The sequence below is a fragment of the Lissotriton helveticus genome, chromosome 2_2 (assembly GCF_964261635.1).
Source record: "Lissotriton helveticus chromosome 2_2, aLisHel1.1, whole genome shotgun sequence".
NCBI lineage: Eukaryota > Metazoa > Chordata > Amphibia > Caudata > Salamandridae > Lissotriton > Lissotriton helveticus.
In genome coordinates this window covers 441225137-441242817 of record NC_136060.1, presented here as the reverse complement: position 1 = coordinate 441242817, position 17681 = coordinate 441225137, and the positions used below count along the sequence as shown (strand labels likewise).

Here is a 17681-nt window from a genome sequence, read left to right as displayed (position 1 = left end):
AACTTTTTTAAAAATTGTTTTTAAAAATTTGGCAAACGTCCCCAAAGGTAAAGGCAAGTCATCGATCGTATTAAATACAGACCAGACTTTTGGGCTCCATTGCTGTTAAATATTTAATGAATGCTCCATTGCCGAAGACATGGTCTATTAGTACCATTGTCCCAATTTTTTAAAAGGGTGATCGTACTCTACCTAGTTGCTATACACCAATCTCCCTTATATATAACACCCTTAAAATTGTAGGCAGAGTTTTATACACAAAAATGTTAACTTGGTCAAAGGACAATCATATTCTAGAACAATGCCAACCAGGCTTTAGGGGCAAAGTTGGTACAAATAAGCAATGTCTAGATCTCAATTTGATCATAGGGACGTATACTATTGCACAGCACTCGCCACTTTACTTAGCTTTTATGGACCTGACCTCAGCTTTCGATTTTGTTAACAGATACTTTTAGAATATGGTCTGGATGAGGCACTCATCCATTTTCTGGTCTATCTCCATACGGACCTGAAAGCGCCGGTCAGAATTGGAGGCGGGGGTGAAGTGTCCAATGACATCAGTGTAGGTAGAGGGGTCAGACATGGGTGTGTTCTGGCTCCCCTTCTTTTTAATATTTATATAAATAACTTACATAAGTCACTGACTACATTAACTAACGATGTCCCCAGAATAAAAGGCAAAACACACCTGGTGCTTTTATAAGCAGATGATGTGGTTTTAATTGAGTGCACACCAAATGGACTACGCACTTTAGTCCAAGGATTCACATATTTTATGACTTGATTAGATTTATGTACAAAATTTTAAGAAATCCCTTATAATGTCTTGTGCGCCAAGGACAAATCCTTTAAATGTTATCGCTGTGAGTGACCAAAACTAAATCGCACTGTTACCTTCCCTTATTTGGGGATGGTCTTCGCTGCGAATGGTTCTTGGTGTGACCATTTGGCATACTGCAAAAACAAGTTCTCGAAGGCCTTTAACTTCGTCAAGAAGATTGTCAACAGACAGCTGACCCGCTACCTTGAAGACAACAACATCCTGGACCCATCCCAGTCCGGCTTCCGCAGCAACAACAGCACCGAGACCGCCCTCATCGCCGCCACCGACGACATCAGGATCCTCATGGACAAAGGAGAAACAGCCGCCCTCATCCTTCTGGACCTATCAGCTGCCATCGACACTGTCTGCCACCGCACCCTAACAGCACGCCTCCATGACGCGGGAATACAAGAGAAGGCCCTTGTCTGGACCACATCCTTCCTCTTTGGCAGAACCCAGAGCGTCTGCCTCCCACCCTTCCTCTCCAAGACCACCGAGATCATCCGCGGCGTTCCACAGGGATCATCCCTCAGCCCGACGCTGTTCAATATCTACATGGCACCACTCGCCCACGTCGCACGACGACACAGGCTCAACATCATCTCCTATGCCGACGACACCCAGCTAATCATATCCACTCACCGAAGACCCCCACACCGCCAAAACCAACCTACACAGAGGAATGAAGGCCATCGCCGAATGGATGAAGGACAGCAGGCTGAAGCTGAATTCTGACAAGACGGAGGTCCTCCCCCTCAGCCTGGGATGACTCCTGATGGCCAACATCGCTAGGAACAGCCCCTGAACCCACCGACCACGCACGCAACCTGGGGGTCATCCTCGACTCCTCCCTCTCCATGGCCAGGCAGGTCAACACCGTCTCTGTTTCCTGCTTCAACACCCTCTGAATGCTCCGCAAGATCTTCAAATGGATCCCCTCCGACACGCGAAAAACAGTCACCCAGGCCCTGGTCACCAGCAGACTGGACTACGGGAACGCCCTCTATGCAGGAACAACAACCAAGCTCCTGAGACAGCTGCAACGCATCCAGAATGCCTCGATATCCCCCAACACGGCCACATCACACCACACCTAGGAGGTCTGCATTGGCTCCCCGTCAACAAAAGGATCACCTTCAAACTCCTCATCCCCGCACACAAAGCCCTACACAACGCCAGACCAGCATACCTCAACGACCGTCTCAGCTTCTACACCCCCACCCGCAGCCTCCGCTCTGCCAACCTCGCCCTCGCCACAGTCCCTCGCATCCGGAAAACCATCGCCGGTGGCAGATCCTTCTCCTACCTCGCCACCAAGACCTGGAACACTCTCCCTACAAGCCTACGACAGACCCAGGACCTGCTGGCCTTCAGAAGACTTCTCAAGACCTGGCTTTTTGATCTGTAGCAGCCCCTCCTCCCCCCACGCCTTGAGACCTCATGGGTATGTAGCGCGCTTTACAAATGGAATGATTGACTGATTGATTTAACTCAGTACTCAGTCTTCCCCAGCCCAAAAAAACGGACACCATTCCCGCCATTTTAAAGTTATTCAAGAGCCAATGTGTACGAGTAGCTACCTATGGGGCTGAGGTATGGGTCATTACCAAATGTGTTAGCGTCCAATGCGAGGCAAATAGATTTTGCAGGAAACGTTTGGGCACTCAAATCTCCACCCAGCTGTGCATAAACCACAGCGAATTCAAATTAGGATACATCGAAGACGTTATTAGGGTCCGCACTGCATTATTCAGGCTAGAGATTATGAAGAACCCCGAAGCATCCATCACAAGGGATATAATAGATGATTGTCTCCTCTGCAAGGAAGGGATGGATATCCCATGGATTGCTGGTGTAGTTAAGAGTCTGGAAAGCGTTAATCTGGGTAGACTTTTTTTAACCCAAACACAGCCGTAACAATAGATGCAAAAGTTTTAAAAACAGCACTGTATGTTCTGCACAGAAAGACTGGATAAGAAATTTAAAAAAAAACGTGGGAAAAACATGACTATTGAGTGGTGCACAGACATAATATCGACTACAAAATATCGTTTGGACATAATATCGACTCCAAAATATCGTTTGGAGAAAATATCGACAGGACAGAATATCGACAGCCAAAATATCGTTTTTAAGGTAAGTGAAGTAATATCGTTTTTAAGGTACGTGAAGTAATATCGTTTTTATTTTTAGGGTTCAGGGTCAGTTTTGGGTTTTTGGGTAAAGGGGTATTTTTAGGGTTCAGGGTCAGTTTTGGGTTTTTGGGTAAAGGGGTATTTTTAGGGTTCAGGGTCAGTTTTCAGTTTTTGGGCAAAGGGGTATTTTTAGGGTTCAGGGTCAGTTTTCAGTTTTTGGGTAAAGGGGTATTTTTAGGGTTCAGGGTCAGTTTTCAGTTTTTGGGTAAAGGGGTATTTTTAGGGTTCAGGGTCAGTTTTCAGTTTTTGGGTATTATTTTATTATATTTTATTACTATATATATATGTTTAATAAATATGAAATAAACAAATATTTATTTAACTTTCATTAATTATTTAAATATTATAAGTTAATTTAAGTAATTTTAAGTATATTTTAGTAATTAAATATTAATATTAATTTAATTTAACACTGTTTTTAGTAAATACGATATTTTTTACAACTATATTTTTGTAAACAATATTTTTAACTCAATATTTTTGTACTTACCTGTTTGTAGATAGAAACTCGATATTTTGACTGTCGATATTTTCTCAACGATATTTTTGATGGTCGATATTCTGTCCGTCGATATTCTTTCAGTGATCCCTATTGAGTACCATGAGCATTGTCTTCCAAGCTACATTGTATTACCAATTTCTCAATGGGAAAGAGGCATCCTATTCCGCCTATGAGCAGGATCTGTAGGATACCTGCTTTGTTTCCATACAGGTATAATGCAGATTTAGACTCTTTACCATGTCCATGTGATGGGCACAGCGGACAAACACTCTTACACTTTTTATTTTTTTGTAAATACCACATAGAGGAACCTTGGACCTGTGACTTTGCCGCCGCCTTACCTGTGCTCTTGCCCTTCATCTTACCCACTACTGGGGGCCTGGTTGTCCTCTTGAGGGGGGGCCTGCCTGTTTATCGTGCCTCCTGCCATCCGCGGGCTCGCGAGTGATGCGCAGCAGTTGCCCCGCCCCCCGGGACCTTTAAATTCAACGCACGCGCAGGCGCGCCCAGGCCAAGCCTGGACCAAAGGCGGGCCCGTCCGCGCCCGCCAGAGCCCAGAAGAGACTGGGCCGGGCCACATCTCTAACCTTTCCTGCAAACCAGCCAAGATTGTAAGACTGTTTAATTATATTGTTGGGACTATTGTCAGTGCATTTTGTGTGGTACCTAGTCAAGTCGACAAAGAGGTTACCCCCTTGCACTCAACCCTATAGCAATGAGTAAGAGCAAGGTTGGGGATAGTGTGGTGGGCACGCTCGATGCATTTTTGAACCGGGCCGAGACGGTCTTGATCCACGAGATCCAGGCTGCTGAGTGTAGGCTTTCATTGGAGCCCACCCCATCGCTGCCCTGTGCCCAGCTCCCTGTTGAACAAGTTAGGAACGATGGGAATCGCACAGGAGATAGTATTGTGCCTGACTCATTGTGCACATCACCCCTGTCAGGTACCCCGGAAGCTTCCCTGCTTTTAGATAGTACACAGAGCCCAGCTAGGGTAATCACAAGGGGGAGAAAGGCCCTAGAGGGGACAGTCACAGAACTACCCAGCAAGAAAAGTAAAGAGCGTGGCCCCAGCAAGCAAATTGCTCCTGCGGCTGCAATAGGCCCAAATGGGGTCCATGTCTTTGGGAATGTTAATGCCCCTAAGGGTAATCCCCCAATGCGCACTGCCGTCCAGCCCAATCTTGAAAATCTGTGCGCAACCCTAAAGGACCAGTTAGTAGTCCTTATTGATCCAGACTTGAAAAGGCTTGACCTAGTTGTCGAGAGGCTCAACCGTATTGAAGCAAATTTTACTGGTAGTAAGCAAATTGCAGATGCATCTTTAGCTCAGACTAGTGGGAGCTTGTTACGCAATCAAACTGTTGCGGACATCAATGCCCGACAAAATGTATTTTCACGGGCAACAATAGGAATTATTCAGGCCCCTGTTGTAACGGGCGCTGTCCCAACAGTTAGCACGGCTCCTAACATAGCCAATAGGGCACTCCCTCAGCTGCAGAGGGAACCATTGGGTAACAGGTTAAGGCCAGAGGAGGGGGTAGAGGGGTGTTATGAAATGCTACCCCGTTTACACCTCCCCCCGGAAGCCACTTCTTACACTGTGATTTTAGCAAATGTACCCCCACTTCCTGATGGCACCCGAGAGCACTGGTCCAATCTTAAAAACAAAGCTCTGCATTGTCTTGGGAAAAGAATTGGTAACAGTAATGCACTGTTTGAGGAATTTAAAATGGTGAGACGCATTAATTGGATTGGTCACTCTCACAAGTCCCTGGAGGGGGACTGTGTGGTGCTGAGCTTTAGGTCCCCGTCCTTTGTAGAACATATTTTAGAGTTGGCCTCCCACCAGGCCCCAGCTTCTAATGAGGTTAAAATCCTACCCTTGGGGTTCTTTTATAAACCAGGGAGGGTTATGCACTTTAGGGAACACTGGGCCCCGCCTAAAGCCTGTAGTTTGGTCGACCACCCCATTATGATTAGTAATCGATTCGACCTCCTATCCACTCTAGAGGACAATGACTGACTGAGGGAGGCAATGATTTCTCTCGGCTAGCGGTACCAGGCGTTTCGGCACTCACAGGTTGGGAGTACTTGGACCATGTTGCAATGCGGGGCTCAGGAGATTACCCTATACAGGTTACTGCCTCTAACAATGCAGGCTCCCTTAGGGTGCCTCCAGCTCAGCTTCTTAATACTGCCAGTAATGAGGCTTGTCTGGTGGCAAGTCCATGTATGAACAGTTCCTCCACAAAGGTTTCCTCATGGAATATAGTGGGGTTGGAGTCAAAGCTACATCTACCAGACTGGGCTATTTTTATTGATCAAACAGATATATGGACTTTTCAAGAAACATGGGCAGTTTGTTCTGCTCGGGTTACTTGAATTTTTTCAAACCTGCAGTTAAGGGCCTTAGGGGAAGACCAGTTGGTGGCTTGACCACCTGGGTACGCCAGTGTGAGGGGGTCTCTGTGGTAGAGGTTTCCATCGACTGCCCGATATTATGGCTATTAGGGTCAGCTCCTCGAAGGGCCTCAACATCCTCATTGTTAATATTTATGCGAGGGGTCTTCCGGGAGGGAGGTGCTCTCCTATAACCTCACTTCTGGAGGGCCTTCTCAGCATAATGGAGAATGTTGGCTACCAGGTTGGGGCAGGTGACTTTAATACGTGCTTTGAGCCCCTGGACGAGGACGATGGTAGGCTTACTGAAGTTGAGGATGCTTTGTGGGGTGTCCCGCAGTTGGACCTAAAACCCATAAGGAAATGGACTCAGGCGGTCCTGCAACTGAAGGGGCTGTGCCTAGATAAGGGCATGAGGGTGGTTAATGGTAGATCGAAGTCCGACAGGCTTGGTGAAATAACCTTTAATAATGGTAGAGCAGAGAGTAGATTAGACTATATTCTAGCTAATGTGAAATGTGGTCGGCCATCGTAGATATGGTGGTAAAGAATAGACCGGAAAGCGACCATAATCCTTTGTTCCTGACAATAGCTGACAATAGCTTCATCAGCTCCCCCATAGGTGAAGAAGCCCTTATACAGGAGAAAGCAATCTTTACCAACGACCAGAGAAGGGTTCGGTGGCCAAAGATAGCTACAAATGATAGAACACAGGCCGCCATAAGAGATATGGTTAGACGTTCTATGGATAAATTAACAAACTGTGAGTCCCAGGAGGTGCTTAACAATAGAATGTTGGGCATCCATAGTGAATTATTTCTGGGGCTTAAACGCTTTTTATCAAAAACCTCCCTAATACCAAAAAAAATAAGAGCCATGCTCTTGGTATGACAATAGTTGTAGACGGGCCCAATGAGCCCTGGTAATAGATATCAAAACTAAATTACCTGATGCCATCAAAAGTTGCAGGCAAAAGAAGTTTTCAAGCACAATAAATATGGACACAGTCGATTCTATATTAATATGACATGTCTAGCCGGACAGCGGTCTCAATGTTTACTTAATCAGGAATAAGAGAGAAGAATTCCTTCAACAATTCAACGTAGTGGGGCACAAGCCTGTACCCAAACACATACAAATTAGTACAGTGAAAAAGCAAAGAACAAAACAGGGCTTTTAGGCAAAAGCTTCAGGATTCTGTGATTTCCAATGTAACAGAAATTTCAAAAGGCACCTTTACACATACATAACACATGGTATAAGTTCTGTATAAGCCGCACATAAAGGACGACGGCGTTTCGATCCCACTAAGTAATCAAGGGGATCATCATCTGGACATTGATTAATGCTTATTTGGTGTAAGCCTCTATTGCCTAGGAAAGAAGAGGGGAGAGGAAAGGCATAGAAAGAATAAATTACATTATAATACTAATAATACACATAGTCCACAAAGTGGTGAATGGTGGAGGCGTGGTGGAGAACAAACGGGTGGGCGGGAGGTCATGGTAGCGTATTAATCCTAAAGTAGTAGCATGCATGGAGACCTGTAAGCGGCCAGTGAATCGTGGCGATGAAAAGGAGCTGAAAAACCTTGGTAGGTTGAAAAGCGTGTTGGTACAACATGCCTTAATCTAAAACCAAAAAATGAATATAAAATCGAGGACCAGTCGTAACATGGGAGGTAAGCCCAATGATCCACAATTCTAAGACTTCCATAATTTCATCCGTGTTGCGGCGAGGAAAGCTGTCAGGTGTGGGGGATGGCGCAGTGCGAAAGTGGAATGTGTAGTGCAGATCATTGTGGACCGGCGCAATTACCTTAAGATTACGGTGTCAAAGGGGCACGACACAGTGGGGCATGACAGAAGTTAAAAAGGTTCGGGCATAATGTGAAGTGAGGAGATTATGATTATCAGTGCATGATTATTTTTAAACGAATTATTTGAAAAGAGCAACGGCGCAACAGTGGAGGACAGAAGTAAAACAGTAAAAAGGTTTGGCGCAGTGAGAGTCAGAAAAGAAATGAGTAAAGGGACCGGGGCTTACCTAGGGGGGACCCTAGTACACTCGGCAAGGCGAGCTGGAGTAGGGGGTAGATGGCCGTGCTTCCCTAGGGAATGGAAAAAGAGGGAAGTAATTAATTACATGATACCGGGACCATGACTGTTACCGTAGGGTCGTGGGGGACCAAAAGCTTACCAGGATCAGGAGCTGGAGACACGCGTCAATTGTTTTGAGCTAGACGTTGACCTGGGAAAGAAAACGGGTGATTAGGGATAAAACGGGAGCGTATAGTTCTTGCAATTTTTGGAAGTGGAGCATGGGGGTCGGCTTACCGGTTCAGTCGGTATACAATCCTTCCTGACAATGGGGTGGCAAGTGTAAAGTAAGGTTTACTCATATGTAGGTGAGAGGAGGCTCCTGATTGGCTGTTACAGAGGGTGGAGAGACATAGAGATAGAGAAAGGGTAAAAAGGTTCGGCGAATATGCCAGCCATCTTGGAGCGGGGATGTGGAGTGAATAGTGCATCAAGGTAATTACAGAAGTAACTCTAAAGCAGCAGTATTAAAAGTGAGAAGCAAAAGAACAGGGTACTTAAGCAAGAAATGATTGCAACTAGAACGGGAAAATTATCATGTACACACATTAGACCAAGGCAAAAAGATCAAGGTTTGTGCTGGATAAAACATATCCATCTATTATATCAAAGTAGTCCAATCTTCCTGGAGCTTTAACCCAGAGTTCAAACTGTCCGTTTTGAGGATCCATTTCAACTCCTCTTTATTCAACAGTTTTGTTAGGTCACCGCCTATTGGGGGTAGGCTCACTTGGCTGATGACAGTCCAACGAACATCATTTTCACTGTGTCCTTTGTCAATGAGATCTCCAACCAATGGAGCATTAGCCTTTCTGCATCTAATCCTGCTCCGGTGTTGTGAGATCCGTAGTTTGATTTTTTTGTTTCGTTTGGCCCACATAGATCATATTGCAGGGACACAAGATGGCATACACGAGATTACAACTATTACAGTTCGTGAAAGTCTTTAACTCGTTTCTCACATCTTTATAAACAAATTCTTTACAATCAATTGAAAAGTCACAAACAACACAGGTACCACATTTGGAGTGACCCCTCAGGGGCGGTAATGACCATAGATTGTTCAATGTGGTGTTAGAGGTGTTTGTTGAGGGGAGAACTGCCCTCACTATTTGATCTTTCAGGTTTTTGCTCTTTCTAAATGCAAACATTAGTGCTTCCAAGTCAAGCGTGCCAGAATTTAAGATATGCCAATTTTTCTTGATACTCTAGCGGATTATATTGGAGATCGTGGAGAATGTCGTGACACACACCAGTTTTTCAGTGGATTTCTTGGGTTTGTGCTCTAGCAAGGTGTCGCGCGGGCAATACCAAGCTCTTTTCATGGCATTCTTTACCAGCGTGGGTAGCCCCTGAACCTAAGTTTGGCTGCGAATGTGTTTGCCTCATTAAAATAGTCAGCTTTTTGGAAACAATTCCTTCTAAGTCTCAGGAATTGAGAGTAAGGTAAGCTGTCTCTGATGGCTCTCGGGTGGCAACTGCTATAACTGAGCAATGTATTTCTCTCAGTCGGTTTGTGGAATAAGGAGGTAAAAAGCAAACCCTCTTTGTGTTGGATGCAGAGGTCAAGGAATGGGATGCTGACATTGCTATGGGTGAGAGTAAAGGTGAGACCGTTACAATTATTGTTAAGCCAATGGAGGAATGCTGTCAGGGCATCCACGGGTCCCCCCAGATGAGGAAAATATCATCTATATAGCGTTTCCACGTTAGTATTCCTTGATGGAATGGGTTAGTCACATGGTGGATAGTATTGCATTCTAGCCAATCCATGTATAGGATAGCTAGGGTTGGTGCGATAATAGCACCCATGGAGGTAACCCTGACTTGTTCAATCAATCAATCAATCAATCAATCAATCATACCATTTGTATAGCGCGCTACTCACCGAGAAGGGTCTCAAGGCGCTTTGGGGAGGGGTCCGCTACTGCTCGAACAGCCAGGTCTTGAGTTGTTTCCTGAAGGTGAGATGGTCCTGTGTCAGCCGGAGGTGGATGGGGAGGGAGTTCCATGTCTTGGCTGCCAGGTAGGAGAAGGATCTTCCTCCGGCGGTGGCTCTTCGGATGCGTGGTACGGCGGCGAGGGCGAGGCTTGTAGAACGTAGCTGACGGGTGGGCGTGTAGAAGGTCAGGCGGTCGTTGAGGTACTTGGGGCCCAGGTCGTGGAGAGACTTGTGTGCGTGGGTAAGGAGCCTGAACGTGATCCTTTTGCTGACGGGGAGCCAGTGCAGGTCCCTCAGGTGGCCGGAGATGTGGCTGCGTCGGGGGATGTCCAGGATGAGTCGGGCGGAGGCGTTCTGTATGCGCTGGAGTCTTTTCTGTAGTTTGGCTGTGGTTCCCGCGTAGAGGGTGTTCCCGTAGTCCAGTCGGCTGGTGACGATGGCCTGGGTGACCGTCTTCCTGGTTTCGGTCGGGATCCATCGGAAGATCTTTCGGAGCATGCGCAGGGTGTTGAAGCACGATGAGGAGACGGCGTTGACTTGTCTGGTCATCGAGAGGGAAGAGTCCAGGATGAAGCCCAGGTTGCGTGTGTGGTCGGTTGGCTTGGGAGCGGTGCCCAGGGCGGGGGGCCACCAGGAGTCGTCCCAGGCGGAGGGCGATGGTCCCAGGATGAGGACTTCCATCTTGTCTGAGTTCAGTTTCAGGCGGCTGTTCTTCATCCATTCGTCGAGGTTTTTCATCCTTTCGTGCAGGCTTGTTCTGGCGGTGGTGGGGTCTCTGGTGAGGGAGAGGATCAGTTGAGTGTCGTCGGCGTAGGAGATGATGTTGAGGTTGTGCTGGCGTGCGATGGTTGCAAGAGGTCTCATGTAGACGTTGAAGAGGGTGGGGCTGAGTGATGATCCTAGTGGTACGCCGCAGATGACTTCGGTGGCCTCGGATCGGAACGGGGGGAGGCGGACTCTCTGTGTTCTTCCGGCGAGGAACGAGATGATCCACTCCAGTGCCTTCTCTTGGATCCCGATGTTGCTGAGGCGTTGGACTAGAGTGCAGTGGCAGACGGTGTTGAACGCTGCAGAGAGGTCCAGGAGGATGAGGGCCGCTGTTTCCCCGTTGTCGAGCAGGGTTCTGATGTCGTCGGTGGCTGCGATGAGGGCGGTCTCGGTGCTGTGGTTGGCTCGGAAACCGGACTGCGAGGGGTCGAGGGATCCGTTCATCTCGAGGAAGGTTGCAAGCTGTCTGTTGACGGTCTTCTCGATGACTTTGGCAGGAAAAGGGAGGAGCGAGATGGGGCGGAAGTTCTTGAGATCCGTGGGGTCCGCTGTTGGTTTCTTCAGTAGGGCGTTGAGCTCGGCATGCTTCCAGCTCTCCGGGAAGGTGGCGGTGTTGAAGGAGGCGTTGATGACGTCCCGGAGTTGGGGTGCGATGATGGAGTGAGCCTTGTTGAAGATGTGGTGGGGGCAGGGGTCGGTTGGAGATCCGGAGTGGATGGTGTTCATCGTGGGGGCTGTGTCTTCGGTGGTCACCGTGGTCCAGGTTGGTTCGACGGTTGGGTGCGTGGGTGGTGCGTCAAAGCTGTTGTGGATGTCGGTGATCTTGGGGTGGAAGAACGAGGTGAGAGAGTCGCAGAGATCCTGTGAAGGAGTGATGTCGTTGTTGCCGGTGCTGGGGTTGGAGAACTCCTTGACGATGCTGAAGAGCTCCTTGCTGTCGTGGGCGTTGTTGTCCAGTCGTTCTTTCAGTGATTTCTTCTTGGTGGTGCGGATGAGCTGGTGGTGCTTGCGGGTGGCGTTTTTTTAGGGCGGTCATGTTGTCTGTGGTTTGGTCGAGGAGCCAGGCTTTCTCGAGGGTGCCTAAATATGAGCCCAGGCTAAATCCTGAGCTACTAGATGCACAGCTGTTTAGGCTATTAGCCTTTTAGAGTATAAACTTATATTTAATCACTCTTTTTGATACTGATACAAATGTATTTTATTCCCATAACATAAAATACTTATAAAGGTAAAAGAGAAATACAAATGATAAACACAAATGTTTAACTGTAATTTTTCACACACGTTCCTGTGTAAACAACAGCAATTCATAAATTCTCAATGTACAGTTTGCTTCTCATATTCCAATGAAAAAATCTTCAAAAAAACACACGTAATTTAAATCCAAAATCCCAATGCATTTCGGGTTAAAATGAAACCCTTCGTCAGGGGATGTAGACATAGAGGAATTGTTAAGTGTGTTCTTGAAATGTAGAAATTCTATGTTGAGATCATTTCAGGATCTACAAAACAGCAACAAAAAAGTCTACATATAACATATGTTACAGAGTACAAATTTCAAGATGAAAAGGCTAGGGGGTGTTGCCGGGGAGAACCAACGTGTGAAAAGGAAATTAAATAATTAATGTATAGTTAAAGTGGTAACGTGCATGTGTCTAATCCAATTTATTGCACCCCAAAAGGAAAAAGTACTGCAAAAAGAAACCACCCTGACTGTGGACTAATCGGAAGCTGAGTGATGTTTGTTAAACCCAAAGAGAGAAGGTTGAATCGAAAAGAGCAAACACTGTGAAAACACCATCGTGCCAAAAAGTCAAAAGCCACATGTGTACCTACTGAAGGGTGTAAATAAAGGAAACCAACTCATGACTGAGTTTGCTTACTTTGATTGTCGTGAATACAGCACATCACGAACTGTTGTTTTAATCAACAAAGTGTTCTTCAGAAACACAATTCAGTTGCCCTAGAGAAAAAGAGGAATATTTGCCAGGGACTCAATTATGGCGACTCGTAACGCTTTAAATAGGTGCAAAAACAAACGAACATACGTTCGGCTTACCCGTAACGTGACTGCAAAAATCACCGTGATGACTAATGCTGTACTCGCTCTTGAAAACTATCTGCAAAAAATTAGAAAAAGTTCTAACAATCACGAAGTCCCGAAAATAAACATGAGGAAACTTAAAAGGTATTAAAAGGGACGAGACGTCCGTAACGTACCTCATGATACAAAACGCCGCCATGGAGTCATCAGTGCCCGGTCTGAGTCCGCCCAGTATACCACGTGGTGCGGAACTCTGGGACTGGTTTATAACAACGAAATGTGACTGAAACTAAAAAACGGACTGCCAAAGCAGACTAAAGGAAAGGGAAAATATTCCTCGGTCTACCGAAGGTGTATTTAATTAACCAAATACTATTGCAGATTCATTATGGTGGTGATCGCCTATATATTTACGATTGTACATACTATCTATGAATAATGGAAAAAATAGAAGGGGGAAGGTAACTGGAGAGGGAAAAAGGGTAATGAGTCCTGCTAAAAGCTAAAAGAACCTCAGGAGGAGGTAAAGTGATTAAAGGAATTATGAAAAATCTGTGGAAGATAAAGTAGTGCTCAAATTAAAGAGACCCCAATATATTAATCACAATAAAAAATAAAATCAAGAAAGGGATTCTTGAAACCAACAAAAACTACAACAAAATCTAAGGAAAGGGGTATGATGAAATGTTATAATTGTGGCCAATGTGGTAACGTCATCACCGGAAACCAATTCACACATCCACATACAGGTCAAAACATAACACTCAGACACAATGCGGATTGTACGACGGAGGGAGTAGTATATGCTATCAAATGCCCATGCGGGCTTGTGTACGTGGGGAGAACAAGTAGAAAAATAAAAACGCGTATAGTAGAACACAAAAGCCGCATTAGGAACCAGAACATTAACTCGTCATTGGCCAGACACTGGTTAGAAGCTACTCTTAGCCAGAAAGGGAAACTTACTGGATAAAAATGTTAGGCACGATCATTCCAGGAGGTCTTAATGACCACTATGAACTACTGTGTTTTCTTGATTAATGTGACATGCATAAATAAGATTGTACGGGAGTATGCCGGGATTTCTCTTGGTTTCCTTTTCCCTTTTATTTTATCCCTTTCTTGATTTTATTTTTTATTGTGATTAATATATTGGGGTCTCTTTAATTTGAGCACTACTTTATCTTCCACAGATTTTTCATAATTCCTTTAATCACTTTTCCTCCTCCTGAGGTTCTTCTAGCTTTTAGCAGGACTCATTTCCCTTTTTCCCTCTCCAGTTACCTTCCCCCTTCTATTTTTTCCATTATTCATAGATAGTATGGTAAGGATCATCTGTCTTTTGGTTATTACATTTTTTATCGATTTTTCATTTTTTTTTTGGATAGAGGTCGATGCTAAATACATTTCCTTGACCTTCCATTAAATTTACAATCATAAATATATAGGCGATCACCGCCATAATGAATCTGCAATAGTATTTGGTTAATTAAATACACCTTCGGTAGACCAAGGAATATTTTCCCTTTCCTTTAGTCTGCTTTGGCAGTCCGTTTTTTAGTTTCAGTCACATTTCGTTGTTATAAACCAGTCCCGGAGTTCCGCACCACGTGGTATACTGGGCGGACTCAGACCGGGCACTGATGACTCCATGGCGGCGTTTTGTATCATGAGGTGCATTACGGACGTCTCGTCCGTTTTAATACCTTTTAAGTTTCCTCATGTTTATTTTCAGGACTTCGCGATTGTTAGAACTTTTCTAATTTTTTGCAGATCATTTTCAAGGGCGAGTACAGCATTAGTCTTCACGGTGATTTTTGCAGTCACGTTACGGGTAAGCCGAACGTATGTTCGTTTGTTTTTGCACCTTTTTAAAGCGTTACGAGTCGCCATAATTGAGTCCCTGGCAAATATTCCTCTTTTTCTCTAGGGCAACTGAATTGTGTTTCTGAAGAACACTTTATTGATTAAAACGACAGTTCGTGATGTGCTGTATTCACGGCAATCAAAGTAAGCGAACTCACTCATGAGTTGGTTTCCTTTATTTACACCCTTCAGTAGGTACACATGTGGCTTTTGACTTTTTGGCACGATGGTGTTTTCACAGTGTTTGCTCTTTTCGATTCAACCTTCTCTCTTTGGGTTTAACAAACATCACTCAGCTTCCGATTAGTCCACAGTCAGGGTGGTTTCTTTTTGCAGTACTTTTTCCTTTTGGGGTGCAATAAATTGGATTAGACACATGCACGTTACCACTTTAACTATACATTAATTATTTCATTTCCTTTTCACACGTTGGTTCTCCCCGGCAACACCCCCTAGCTTTTTCATCTTGAAATTTGTACTCTATAACATATGTTATGTGTAGACTTTTTTGTTGCTGTTTTGTAGATCCTGAAATGATCTCAACGTAGAATTTCTACATTTCAAGAACACACTTCACAATTCCTCTATTTCTACATCCCCTGACGAAGGTTTTTTTTTTAAACCGAAATGTATTGGGATTTTGGATTTAAATTACGTGTGTTTTTTTGAAGATTTTTTCATTGGAATATGAGAAGCAAACTGTACATTGAGAATTTATGAATTGCTGTTGTTTACACAGGAACGTGTGTGAAAAATTACAGTTAAACATTTGTGTTTATCATTTGTATTTCTCTTTTACCTTTATAAGTATTTTATGTTATGGGAATAAAATACATTTGTATCAGTATCAAAAAGAGTGATTAAATATAAGTTTATACTCTAAAAGGTTAATAGCCTAAAAGCTGTGCATCTAGTAGCTCAGGATTTAGCCTGGGCTCATATTTAGACAGTTGACACGAAGGGAGCAGGGCACGCCCCCTAAAACTAGAGAGCACGCAAAAAATTGTATATATTTTGAGTACATTGAACAAAAGTGTGAATTTAGGTGTGCAGATCCACCTTTACACAGATCATATTTTCTCGAGGGTGTAGCAGTTCTTCTTGGAGTCCTTGAGGTCTTCGGTGAACCAGGAGGCCTTCTTGCTTCTGGGTCTGCTAGGGGGGTTCTTCAGTGGTGTGAGGTCGTCGGCGCAGGCGGTCAGCCACTGTGTGAGGTTGCTGGCTGCTTCGTTGGGGTCCGTTGTGCTGGCGGGTGGGCTCTGGCTGAGACAGGTGGTGAGCTGGTCGGCGGTGATCTTGCTCCAGCTCCTGTGGGGAACCTGAATCGGGTGGCGGTGGGTCGTGGTTCTTCTGAAGCTGAAGTGGACGAAGCTGTGGTCGGTCCAGTGAAGTCCGGTGGAGTGGCTGAAGGTGATGTGCTTGCTGGATGAGAAGACGGGGTCAAGCGTGTGGCCGGCGTAGTGGGTGGGGGTGTTGACGAGTTGCTTGAGCCCGAGGTTGGCGAGGTTGTCCAGCAGGGCGGCGGTGTTGCGGTCCTTGTTGTTCTCCAGGTGGAAGTTGAGGTCCCCTAGGAGAATGTAGTCAGCGGAGCGGAGGGCGTGCGGGCTGATGAAGTCTGTGATGTCGTCGCTGAATTTTGTACGTGGTCCAGGGGGCCTGTAGACGAGGGTGCCTCTGAGGGTCGTCTTTGGGTCGGTGTGTATCTGGAAGTGGAGATACTCGGCGGCGGTGAAGGTGTTGTCGGAGTCGGTTGTGATGCGGATGGTGTTCTTGTGTACGATGGCGATGCCTCCTCCCGTCGGGTTGACGCGGTCTCTCCGGATGATGTTATATCCGTCTGGGATGGCGGTGGCGATGTCGGGCGCTGAGGAGGCGTTGATCCAAGTTTCCGTGAGGTAGGCGACGTCTGGTGAGGTTGTGTCGAGCAGGTTCCAAGGTTCGATGACGTGTATGTGGATGGAGCGGGTGTTGAGCAGGATGCACTTGAGGTGGCTGTTGTTGGTGCTTGGCTTGGTGGCTGCGGTGCAGGTCCGGAGGCAGGTGAACTTGCAGGCTTGACAGGTGAAGGGTCCTAGGGTGCGTCTCGGGGTCGCTCGGTGGCAGGCTCTTGGTCGGTCGGGTTTGAGTGCGATGAGGGTGGCGGCATCGTAGGTCCGTCGTGTGGGCTGGCATCGTCGGGGGCCAGGGGTCCTGGCGCTGGGCGCGGTCCAGGTGTGGACGGGCGCAGACGGGCTTGCCTTTGGCACGCCTTCGGCGCACAATCGGCGCGCCCGCTGCGCGAGCGTGGGGGCGTCATAAGAAGGGAGCCGGGAGGGAGGGTCTTCTGGGTGGCGGGAGCGGGGGGGCCCAATAGGCTGGTGGGGCCGCAGGGAGGCAGCGGCGGGAAAGACGAGTGCGGGCGGCTCAGCGGCGGCTGGGTCGCCTGCAGCCCCAGCAAAACACGGCAGGCAGGTAGGCAGGAGCAGGAGGAGCGTGGGGGTGACCAGGCCAAGGCAGGCACAGTGGTTGATAATACTGATTATCAAACATGAAGAAGTTCTGTGTGAGGCAAATCTCAAGGAGTTGTATAATGAATAGTGTGAGCACCGTGTGTGGACGGGGCCTGCTGTTAAGTATATTCTCCATGACCATGAGTGATTCTCTTTGTGGGATGTTAGTATAAAGAGACTCTACGTCCAAGGTACATAGAGTCTCGTTCTCAGGGTCAAAGGGATGGTTCTCAATTAAGTTTATCATAAACATGCTGTCTCTGACAAAACAAATTGTGCTGGTCACAAAATCCTTTAGGAAGAAGTTCCCATAATGTCCTAGTGGTTCCAACACAGACCCGCAGCCAGATACAATAGGTCTACCTGGGGGAGTATCCAATCTTTTATGGATCTTGGGGAGGGTGTAAATTACCGGGGTCCTAGGATTGGTTACATTTAAGAAATGTAGTTCATGTTTGCTCACAAAACCAGTTTTGTGTGCCTCTATGGTGATTTGTTTGATAAGTGTTTGTAATTCTTTGGTCGGGTTATTTGGTAATTTACAATA

General features: G+C 46.3%; 1 long non-coding RNA gene across 3 annotated transcripts in view; it reads right to left on the bottom strand.

The window, feature by feature from the left end:
* LOC144821527 (uncharacterized) overlaps positions 1-13019 on the bottom strand; it is a 418474-nt gene extending 405455 nt beyond the window's left edge. For all 3 annotated transcript variants that reach the window (XR_013608374.1, XR_013608373.1, XR_013608375.1), the window contains exons 1-3: positions 12956-13019; positions 12795-12855; positions 12619-12698 (exon numbers count right to left, since the gene is read on the bottom strand). This is a non-coding gene — a long non-coding RNA (uncharacterized LOC144821527). The remainder of the gene's footprint in view (positions 1-12618; positions 12699-12794; positions 12856-12955) is intronic.
* Positions 13020-17681: the final 4662 nt, after the last annotated feature.